General features: G+C 38.7%; 1 protein-coding gene across 3 annotated transcripts in view; it reads right to left on the bottom strand.

Moving 5' to 3' along the window:
• Nucleotides 1–12277, bottom strand: part of FGD6 (FYVE, RhoGEF and PH domain containing 6) — a 103883-nt gene that overhangs the window by 24860 nt on the left and 66746 nt on the right. The gene's annotated exons all lie outside the window — the stretch shown is intronic.

Genomic DNA, 12277 nt, shown 5'->3' with positions numbered 1-12277 from the left:
GGCATCTAGAGGTTAGAGGCCAAGGATGCTGTTAAACATCCTACAAATGCACACAGTAGCCCTACGGTAAACAATTATCTGACCCAAAATGTCGATAGGGCCGCAGTTGAGAAATTCTGGTCTAGATGAAGATGATCTGTAAATGAGCAACATGGTGTATAGTGGTTCTTATAATACAGAAGAAAAATTAAGGCAATAGCTTATATTTAATAAATCTTTAACACCAAGGAATGTCATAGGATTTCAAAGTAATACTCCCTTCTCTGTTGAGAAACGTTGGATGGCTTTCCATTACCTATCAAATTAAAACAAATTCCATTCCCTGGAATTTTAAGTTCCCCACTACACGGTCCCTATCGACTTTTCTGATTTTCTCTCTTGCTACTGCCTAACACAGGCTCTTTGTTCTCACCAAAGTTTAATTCTGCTCAATTCCTTAAACACTTCTCAGGTGTTCCCTGGCTCTATACTTGTCTCTAATGTTCCCATCTTCTGAATCCCTTCTTGTCTCTGCATACAAAAATTCTACTCATACTCTTCAAGGCTTATCTCCAATTCCTCCTCTCCAAATTTTCCATTTGAAAGAAATAGTCTCTCCCTTTGAATAATACATGACACAACAGTTACTCACTTTATGACTTCTATCATTTTCTTTTTCATTAGACTCAAAGCTCCTCATGGGTAGGACTACATCTGATTCATCTTTCTATCTCTCATAGCACTTAGCCAGGGCCTTTGCAAGCAGGGAACAAGAAATGCTTAATGAATAAAAAAAATAAATGATTTTTTAGACAAGACTGTGTTTTAGTTTAAGTAAAAGTCAATAAAGGCCGAAACCAATCCTAATGCCGGTGGGAGCTGAGAAAATGGAAAGAGGAAAACCATATTAAGAGACTGAATGCATTTCCATCAGACCCAATCTTCATTTAGCAACATAACGGAACAGATATAACTTCATCCTATGGATTTATGAAGTCATGCTCAAAGGCACAAAGGGAAACTTGGAAGTTAGTGGCAGCTTTTCAAAAAAATAGATGACACAAATATACACTCACCTGCTGAAACTGTCTGTCTTTCAGACAGTGATCCAAAAGCCTGTGTGAGTCTAGACATGCACATCATAAATATCCAACACTGGCAAGGAGCCCTAGTGAGATATCGTGCATGACAACATTAAGCTTCCATGCACAAGGGCACAGGTTCTATCTTGCCAGCGACCATCACTAGCAGTTTAGATCTTAAAGTCAACTGAATACACAAATGGGAGAATATGCTTCCAATCAGAGAGATAAAAAACCCACAAGAATTAACAAAATAACTTGATTATACATTATACTTAGCCTCACCCGGAGATGAAAAATCAACTTAATCTCACTCTGACCCCACTCAGAACGCATTCCATACATGCCATGTTTGGTAAGTCCCAACATTTAACTTTTCTATGAGTGATAGGGTAGGGGAGAAAAATTTACTCTTCTTCTTAGATGTTCTCAATGCCTAGGCTACCTCATTAATCAAAAGTAGTGTTCCCTAAAGCTTCTAGTTAGCTGAAGAGTATGGAAAGGAAAGCAGATGTACCTAAATATCAGATTCATGGCAAGCTCCTACTTCGTTTTCAATTCTTGTTCTTTAATACAGAAGTATATCCATGCAAACTGAGACATTTCTCTAAACCAAGAGAGCTCACTGGAAAGATGTCCGTATTAGGAAATCCTGACCTCAGAATCACTGTGCTGAGCCTGATAAGCTTCTAAGTTGCATTCTCTGCTGCCTGCCAACCCGAACTTGCAGGAACAGAGTGGAAATACACAAGCTGGCTGAGCAGAAAACCCACCACCAAGATGTTGCAAAATCATGCTATTAAACAAGGAGGTAATAGAGTTAGGTTTACTTTCCTTGCCAATTTTAAGAAAACATCTTAAAATTCAACTTCCAAAATTATATGTTAGAAATTCAACTTTTCCAATGTATCTATCCCTCCGTCCATCCATCCATCCATCCTTTTGAGAACTTCTACCTTTTCAAGGAAGACAAGTGCGTGCTCCCCTCAGTTAAAAATTACTCAGTGCCTTAACTGCAGAATGAGAACATGACTGATCACTCTCTGAGTCAGACAGGAAGAGCCCTGAAACCACCAGCTGCCCCGGTGACTGATATAACCCAGGTGAAACCCAGGAAAGGAGACCAGACAGACACATCTGCATCGGTCACAGAGAATTGTTTACTACGAACCATTTAGGACCTATTATCCTGCAGGAGTTTCATTTAAAAAAATGAGAAAAGCGGAGTAGTCATTCAAATTGTCATGTTAGACTTGTGGTATTCTATGACTTTCCTGCTTCCGCCAAACCAAACTAAGCATTTTTCAAAACTTCACTAACAAAAATGCCTCAAATGCTACTGAGGTTGTTTATATCAAAGAAAAAAAAAAAAAGGTTGCTGCAGCTTGGAGAGGCACCACAAAATGTACTTTCTGGCCAGCAGGTGGCATCGTTGATTAATAGAAGTTAATTAACCCCCATCATCACCACTATCCAAATTAGCAGCAGAGAATTAACTGAAACAGCATGTGCAGCCTCAAGGGATATGCAAGTCAACTTTGTTCCCATGTATGAGGCCCAGAGTGAAGGAGTGAGGACCCAACAAATACTTTACCTTATTAGAGGTCTAAGGTTTTTATATATGGGCTCCTAGTAAACCTGACCACCCCTTGAGTACCTAATCAACGAATAATCAACTTATAGCAGAAAACTATTCAGGAGTATAGTTAACCTTTCCTAACAATGAATCATCTGTGGGAATCGGGGACTTTTTAATTCAACAACACCCAGTCAGATTCCTGGACCGTGTGCTGAGAAATGGTTGATGGCAGAGCAAGCACCAAGGAAATGAGCATATAGGATGGGTAACGTTCCCAAGTCAAGTGTTTTCAATTTGAGGACATGTTTTGCTATGTATTATCCTGATTTCTCATTCCTCTCTAAATAGTAAGGAGATCAACAACACAATCAGAATTATGGGATCCAGAGAAAAATAAATCTAGTCAATAAGCCTGTTTGCCAAAGTTTCAAATTTTAAAACAAGCAATCCAAAATTATCCTGACTTATGAAACGAAGTACAGATTATTTTAAACACGAAAAATAAAGAGATCAAGCGTCAAGTTGCAAGACATACTGCTGCCATCTTCAAGGCAGCGTGGTGAAGTGGTCAGAGCCCTTGCTGGGAGTGAGAAGACAGATTAATCCCTTTGTCCAGCATGTGTAATAGAGGCATGTGACTTTGGCCATGCTCTGTAGCATTTCTGTGCATCAATATCCTCATACATAAAATAAGTAGGCTGGACCAGACTGAAAAACTGTAATGATTCTCATTCTAAAGCATCATGAAGCATATGTTTTTTTTAAATTCTAAAATGCATTACAGGAAATTTGGAAAATTAAATAACAGAGAAAACTCAAACAATGAAGCTCTCTCCAACATAACTATTATGATTTTAAAGTATTTCCTTCTGTTTTTATAAATGCTTGATTTTACTTAATTTTAATACTATAAAGGATTTTATAGTCCATTTAAAGTATTCTAGCCCATATATTTTTTTTTCCATAGGGGAAGCTGAATAACATCCCATTATAGGGATATATCACATGATACTTAGGTATTCTACTATTAGACTTTTACATCATTAAACGGTCTTGTTTTGGCTGTTATAAATAGGATGGTGATACATCCTAATTTGCCCATAACGATTCTGCTATACGTCTGTTGTCCAGACATAACTATAAATAGCACCCTTTGCACTCTTGAAAGTAACGGGTTTGAATAATGAACTGAATGATCATTTTAATTACATATAACACTTGATATAGTTGTCTTTCTCCATACTTCAGATTATTTCCTAGGATTAATGGGAATGAAAAATTTTTTTCTTAAGTACTTGATGTATATCATGAGAAACGTTTCCTCAAGAGATATACCAATTTAAAATATCATTACAGGGCTGACCCCGTGGCTTAGCGGTTAAGTGCACGTGCTCCGCTGCTGGCGGCCTGGGTTCAGCTCCGGGGCGGGCACCGACGCACTGCTTTCTCTGGCCGTGCTGAGGCTGCGTCCCACATATAGCAACCAGAAGGATGTGCAACTATGACATATAACTATCTACTGGGGCTTTGGGAGAAAAATAAATAAATAAAATTATTAAAATATCATTATAGATATATGAGAATACTAGTTTCACTAAATGATTGCCAGTTTTGTGTATGGTAGTTTTTTATTGCTAATGTAGGAGGTGGAACTGATAACTTGTTTTAATTGATATTTATGATTCAGAGGATGTTAGACATGCCACTGTATAGTTATTATGTATATTTTTTGAGAGAATTGTTCATATTTTTAGTCCACTTATCTATGTTTTAATATTCTTAGTGAAATAGTAACTTTTTCCTTATTTGCTACAAACATATTTTCTGATGGACTGTTTCTTTTTATTTTGATTCTATTTTAAACCTTTATAATGTTATTATTTAGAATAGTTGAAAGGTGTCAATATTTTCCTTCGTAATTTCTTTATTTTTCAGGGCTTAGAAAATCATCTCTTCTCCTTTCCCTATCCTTAAAGTTTTAATAAATAATCAATTTTATTTTTTCCTGGTTTAATGGTTTAAACTCCTGGAGTTTAATGCTTTATTTTTAGTTTTCTTTTTAATTAAGACTTCATTTTTTTTTAAGGAAGATTGGCCCTGCACTAACATCTGTTGCCAATCTTCCTGTTTTTTCTTTTTTCTCCCCAGAGCACCAGTACACCGTTGTGTATCATAGTTGTAGAGTTGCAGCTCTTCTATATGGGATGCTGCCTCAGCATGGCTTGAAGAGCAGTGAGCAGGTCCGCACCCAGGATCCAAGCCGGTGAACCCAGGGCCGCTGAAGCAGAGCACGTTAACTTAACCACTGCGCCACCGGGCCGGCCCCTGCTCCGTCTATTTATACCTAGTTTTGATTTTATTTTTAGTCTAACCATTAATGTACCAATCTTAATTAATTCTTCAAATTTTAACAGGTTATTCAATAAACAATCCTTTCTTTTTCTATTGTCTGGCACTTCCTACTTTGTCATACATTAGACTCTTATAAACAACAGGGTCTATTTCAAGTTACCTTCCTATTCCAATGATAGAATAATTATTATTTTTTAATCAATGGGTCTATTCTTGCAATGGTATCACGTATCTTTAATTGTTGATGTTTTAGAATACGTATTGACTGATGTTTTCCTCCTAAAATACTCTTTAATGATGTATTCTACGTATGCCTATGTACAAAATCATTTTGCTATGTATCGATAGAATTCCAAAATTCTAAGTTAACCTTAATGAAAATATGGAGCTTGGCAATATGTTAGAAGCTAACTTAATGGTTTTATAGTGTCCAGTATCATTTTATGCACAAATGCTAAACTGTGGGCTTCATGAGGACAAGGAGCCTGAATTAATTATCCTTATATCCCCAGCACCTAGGACAAGATCTGGTGCATATTCAATAAATGCTTCTTGAATTTATGATGACACTCCATTTAGGGTTACCACTTCTTGCTTCATATTTTACTAAGCAGTTGAGATGATGTTTTGACAGTCTGACTAATTAAGAGTGCTCTGGCCCCTGCTCTAATTCTCCTCCTTCTGAAATATTAGTTCAATTCTGGTCCCTGAATATATGGCCCAGGGCTGCCTCTTGTACATATGGGACTTGTCTAAGTTAGAAAAAATGACCTTTCTGGGTTCTCAGCCTCACAGATCCACGGCTTAGAAAGCAGGCAACATCTTTCTGCGAATTGGAAAAGGCCGCTTCTCCTGGGCTGATGCAGCCCCTCACGACGGGGTGAGCAGAGTGCAGGCTGGACTTGAACCTCAGCTGGGAGCCCTTGTGCAGCGCATAACCATGAGGCAGCCCTGCTCTATCCTAGACTTTGGTAAGTCTGCTCCTGAGGTGGCATGCCTAAAGGACTCACGAACCAAACCTGATTCCATGCTCATCCTATTGCAAAATTTTGGAGCAGATTTTACAATGGACAGAATCTCCCGTCTGTCCCCTTTTATTGGGTCAGACTGGCTAGGCGTATCCTAAATGCCCTTAGAGGAGTCAAACTGTAGGAAGTCTCCCAAAAGAAGTATACATCCATTATTTTGACTTGGTTAAGACTGCTTTTCTTCATGGATACATATTCCCATCGTTAAGGCTGCCAGTTTATCAAGTGAGAATCTGAAATGTACAGAAACGGCCTTGGCACAGTCAAGCCCCACTTAAAGAAGCTCTTATCCATATTTTGAGCCCCATCACCCTAATCACCAACAAAGAGCAAATTTAGGTGTAGGGAGATAAGTATATTTTACTATCCAAACAACAGCCAAATGAAGAGTAAAGCAAATATAAACACCAAAGTGAATTCAAGTTTGACCGAATCACAGTGTTTTCTCCAACTGGAACAGTTCCTGATGTGAGCCCATGATTCTGACAAACACTAAGAGGGCAACTCTTTAGCAACCGAGTCAGCTTGCCAGATCTTAAGCAAGGCAAGTCCCAGCAACAGAGGCATTTGGCTACCTGCAGGGAATCTCGGTCAAATCTATACTGAGAATTGGAAAAGAATGGCTTTGAAGAATGTCTATGGGTAGAATTCATGCAACCCTGGATGGGCAAAAACTAACAATATTTTCACTAACCTCTAAGTGAAATATAGAATGTCCTTCTATTATGAATGCAGGCAACAAACCACAGTATTATCAATGATACCACCGACTTTATCACCATAGAAATCACATTACAGTTGTTGCAAACATCTCAAAACACTGTTTACTCTCATCACTACTTCAAATTGTATTTCAGCCCAATTGGTTTCCTTTTAGTCTTATGTATTTCATTCTGTAATTCTGAGAAGAAATCCATAGCCTTCACCAGATTGCCAGAGGGATCCAGGCACAAAAAATGTTAAGAACTCCTGTTCCGTCGAGGAAGTGAGATTACATTTCAAAGCCATAATTTAATATACAGGCAGAAAAAATGTGTTTACCTCTTATATCCTCAAGTCTTTCCACAGTATTAAAATATTTCATGGATATAATTTATTAAACACTATCTCTCAAAATACCTTGTTCACAACTACAATTAAAAATGAGTTGCAACTGGGGCCGGCCCGGTGGCATAGTGGTTAAGATCGCCCGCTCTGCTTCAGCGCCCCGGGGTTCTCGGGTTCGAATCCTAGGTGCTGACCTGTGTACCGCTCATCAAGCCATGCTGTGGCAGCATCCCATATGCAAAACAGAGGAAGATGAGCATGGACGTTAGCTTAGGGCTAATCTTCCTCAGCAAAAGGAGGAAGATTGGCAAAGGATGTTAGCTCAGGGCCGATCTTCCTCACCAAAAAAAGAGTTGCAACAGAACAAGAGCTGAGCTAATTACAACAGGAATTCTGAATACTATCACCCTCCCATTTCACATGGATGGAACTGCCTTATCTCAGGGCCTTTGGGTTCCTCAGAAACTAAATTCCTTGGCTGGTATCCAGGATAGCCTCCCACCTGTCATCAAGTTCTGCCCTAGCGAAAATGTTAGAATGACTTTTGATGCAGACAATTAGCCCTGTTTTAAAACAAATACAAGTGTTTATTAAAACTCATGCATTAATTTGATTCTGATCTTTTTCTGAATCTGCTTATTAGCCTGTTTATAGCTCAGATGTATAGCTTCAGAACACTATAACAGATGTTTTTAATATCTCATTTTCTACCAACATGGGAAATTCTGGATTTCTAAAACCTACAGGGAATTACTACCATCCCAGACTAAAGGCAAAGATTATAGGGAAAGTAATATAATATGTTGTTCAAGTCACTTACAATGTAACATAAATAGTTTGAACAAGATCAAAGAAACTACCTGATCCAAATTTCATCAAAGTTCAAAGGACTGTTTTTTTTCTAAATATAGAAGTGGAAAACATATTTCAGAGGAATTTTTAAATTATATTTTTCATTATATTTTCTCCACCATGATTCTTACTGCTTCAACTTGTCTCAACACCAATGTAGTAACTTTCCATAAATAAAAGGTTTTTTATTGAAAAAATTTATTCCACATATAACACAAATAGAGTTAAAAAAAAATCTAAAGGATATATGATAGTCAACTGCAGATGGTAGAAGATGAAGAGAAACTTTTTCTTTTATAATACACACATATTTTTTATAGGCACAAAAGATCCCTTCAAAGAATAAAAGTGACCCTTACAAAAATAAACTCTCAGAATATACTCACTCATATAAATGATAAGATCAATATAATTTTTATGAATTGAGAAAAGGAAGAGCTTGGTGGGAGCCTGAGTAGTTGGGTGTGGCCCCAAAAAAGAGGGCTGTAAGCTACATCAAGGCAGGGACCACCGTTGTGTTGTTTGTCAGGGTATGTCAGGTGTTCAGCATAGGACCAGATCACATAAATATTTGTTGAGTGACTTAGTGACTGATTAATGGAGGAGAGAATATGGCCTTAAAGGACAGGTTTCAGTAGAGAGGAAGAAATCTACTACAGCAAAAGCAAAGGAAAATAAGGTCTGGGCAATTCTGGGTTATAAACTCTGGTCTTTAAACTGAGGATAAGTAAGTTTTTTGTTTTTCTAAAATAAGATTTTATTTTTTTAGAGCAGTTTTGGGTTCACAGCAAAACTGAGAGGAAGGTATAGAGATTTCCCTTATACCTCCTACCTCCACACATGCATAGCCTCCCCCATCAACAACCCCCATTAGAGTGGTACCTTTGTTACAATGGATGAACCTCCATTGACTCATCATAATCACCCCAAATCCAGTTTACATCAGAGTTCACTCTTGGTGTTGTACATTCTATGGGTTTGGACAGAGGTATAATGACATGTATCCATCATTATGGTACGATAAGTAAGTTTTCACCTTTCCTAATAAGCAGAATAAAAGTATGTGAAATAATGGAAAATATATATATTGGTCTCTGCTCCAGGTTCCTGGCACAGAGCTCCTAAAATCCTTGTAATTCTCTAAGTGGTGAGAGCGCTAGGAGCATCTTTTGTTCTAATATTTGGTCTTTGACCCTAGCTCTGACACAGAGCCCCTAAATCCCTTGGAATTTCCTAGGTCTTTTGTTCTAATGAGGTGACTCAGTGGGCTCTTGAATAGATCTTAGATGGGGGCTGGTCACCAGAAGCTTTGAACTTTTAGCCCCACTCTCCACACTACAGGAAGGGAAGAGGGGCTAGAAGTGGAGTTGATGGATCATGCCCAAATGATGAAGCCTCCATAAAAATCCCAAAGTACAAGGTTTGGTGAGCTTCCGAGTTGCTGAACACATAGAGCTGCTAGGAAAGCAGCACGCTCAGAGCGGGCACGGAAGTTCCCAGACCCTTCCCACACACCTTGCCCCATGCATCTCTTCCACCTGGATGTTCATCTGTGTCCTTTATTATATCCCTTATAATAAACCGGTAAAGGTAAATAAGTGTTTCCCTGAGTTCTGTGAGCCATTCTAGCAAATTATTGAACCCAAGGAGGGGGTCACAGGAATCCAGATTTAGAGTTAGTCGGTCAGAAATACAGCTGACAATCAGGGACTTATAAATGGCATCTGAAGTCTGGAGGAGGCAGTCTTGTGGGACTGAGTTTTTAATCTGTAGGATCTGACACTATCTACCTGGAGACAGTGTCAGAACTGAATTAAACTGTAGACACCCAGCTGGTGTCAAAGAGAATGGCTTGGTGTGGGAAAAAAGTGCATATATCTGGTATCAGAAGTGCTCTGAATGTGGCAGTAGTGTGAGAGTAAAGAGAAGACACAGGTGGGAGCCGGCCTCATAGCTTAGCGGTTAAGTGTGCGTGCTCCACTACTGGCGGCACGGATTCAGATCCCGGGTGTGCACCGACGCACCGCTTGTCCGGCCATGCTGAGGCGGCGTCCCACATACAGCAACTAGAAAGTGAAACCATGACATCCAACTATCTACTTGGGCTTTGGGGAGAAAAAGGGAAAAAAAGGAGGAGGATTAGCAATAGATGTTAGCTCAGAGCCAGTCTTCCTCAGCAAAAAGAGGAGGACTGGCATGGATGTTAGCTCAGGGCTGATCTTCCTCACAAAAAAAAAAAAGAAAGAAAAAAAAAAAAGAGAGAAGACACAGGTGGAGTTTTTCCTTTACGGTGTCCTTGGAAGAGAAATTAACTGATGATGTGCCAGCCTACATGGGGAGTGATAAGAGGTAGCATGACCAGTAGGAATATACTGCCACAATTTGGCATGAGTGTAGAATGGCCTGGCCTGGAGCATAACAGGGGAAATGGAAAGAGCAGGAAGCAGAGGCAGAGGAAAACTGGTCAGCAGATCCTAGGGGGGAAGGCAAGAAAAGGGAGGTACTTCAGAGTCCTTTCCACAATTTTGTGCCTGGCTAAGTGGAAGAACGCTTTTACTCTTAAAAGCAATTTACTGATCCCTCCATCCACCAAACATTCGTTGGCACCACTGCATACAAAGGGATTCTCAACCTTGTAAAAAAGCAACAACATTTATTGCCCTAGACTTTCAGTTTATTGAGTCCCTGTTATGTGCCAGAATCTATGCCAGACACTGAGTTACAATAATAAAGACAGTCTTTACCCTGAAGACATGAGGAGGAAGGAAAATAAGCAGTGGTAAAAAACTAACACTGGGTCTGTTTTCTTTCATTGCTTCCTCACTGCTGCCTTAAGATTCCCATTTCTCCTAACGCTAAACAAGTTCGGGTCCCACACTAATTTAAAGATCTGGCTAGATCCACTGGCCTTGAGAGCAGCCAATATAAAGGCACAACTTACAAGTTTTCTGCTTAAATCAAGTAAATCACTCACTTAATTTTCCTATTTTTTTTTTTTTTTACAATTCTAATCTTAAGCATTTCATTACATAACATATGCATTTTCTTTGATCCTATTTTGAGTGGAGCTTAAAAAAAAAATACTACCAAGAAATTTAGTTAGAAGTTTTTTACTACAATGAAGGAAGAGATAGCCTAAGCAAAACACCCAGTAGAAAACCAAATTATATTCTGAAGAAAACATGCAAGACAATTCCATGATTGTTTGAACAGCAGGGGCAGGACTGCTGTATCTGGGGATTTCCAGGCACCTCTCTGTCAGAGGATTCCGAAAGAAACTATCCTATCTTATCTGTACTTCATCTCTGCATTTCTCAATCTTCCCTTCCCAAGAAAGGAAGGCGGCACAAATCAACTTACACCGAATCAGGCAGGAATCCTGCCCTTTCCCTGCCTGAAATTCATTAATAAATCAAAGTTGTTAGGAGTTGCCTCCCATAGTCTCACTCCTTCTCTCTGCTCCTCTATGTTATGTGCTCTTGGAATTACTCCAATTCTAAAATGGAAATCTAAGTACTTACCTCACAAAGTTGTTTGGAGGATTAAATCATGGACTTTGTTTATCCAAAAACGAAGACCCAGTTAATTACCATGTTTGAATAGATGCAAATATAAGACAAACCCTTAGTATTAACCCCTATATGTCCTTAGGAGTATACGATCACAGGTGCTTCAACTAATACTATTTGTGTTGCCTCGGGCGGGACATTTCACCTCTCTGGATGTGTCTTTCATTTAGGAGAAGAGACCATCTCTGAAATTCTCTAACTCAATGTTGTCCTTCGAGCTAAAGATATTTTGGTTAAAGGGATGTTTTAAACCTCGCTTAGAACCAATCAAAATTATGTCCTGAACAGTTTCCAAGATATCCAAAACTAACCCAGATATATTGCGGCACTAAATTATTAGTAAAAGACTCACTCCTTGACCTCGAGGAATTTATACAAATTAAGAAATCAATATTCAAATCATTCAAATATTAGCAAATTCACAAGGCATCAAATAAATATTTACTAAGTCACATTGCACTGAAACTAAGGGTCAAGGAGAAATGGAGTAATCAGAGATGGCTTCAAAGGGAATGGAGGACTTCAAGTCAAGCTTAGAGGAAGGAAAGAATTTGAATCAATGGAAGAAAAGACACAGAACGAAGAATATGAAGTCTATTATTTCTTTACAGACCCTATGTTCTTTCTTTAACTTTAGTCCTGACTTTGCAACCTTGATAAGACATTTATCACTTTTGCCCTTCAATGAATCTACAATTCCTGAAGGTCTACTATCTCTAAGGTATTGTGCATCACATGAACAATAGAGAAGATTTTCCAATTTAAGAAAAGGGGTAAATGGCTTTAAGA

The sequence above is a fragment of the Diceros bicornis genome, chromosome 25, assembly GCF_020826845.1.
Source record: "Diceros bicornis minor isolate mBicDic1 chromosome 25, mDicBic1.mat.cur, whole genome shotgun sequence".
Lineage (NCBI taxonomy): Eukaryota > Metazoa > Chordata > Mammalia > Perissodactyla > Rhinocerotidae > Diceros > Diceros bicornis.
Note: the sequence above shows the minus strand (reverse complement) of the source record. Positions and strands in the feature narration are given on the sequence as shown.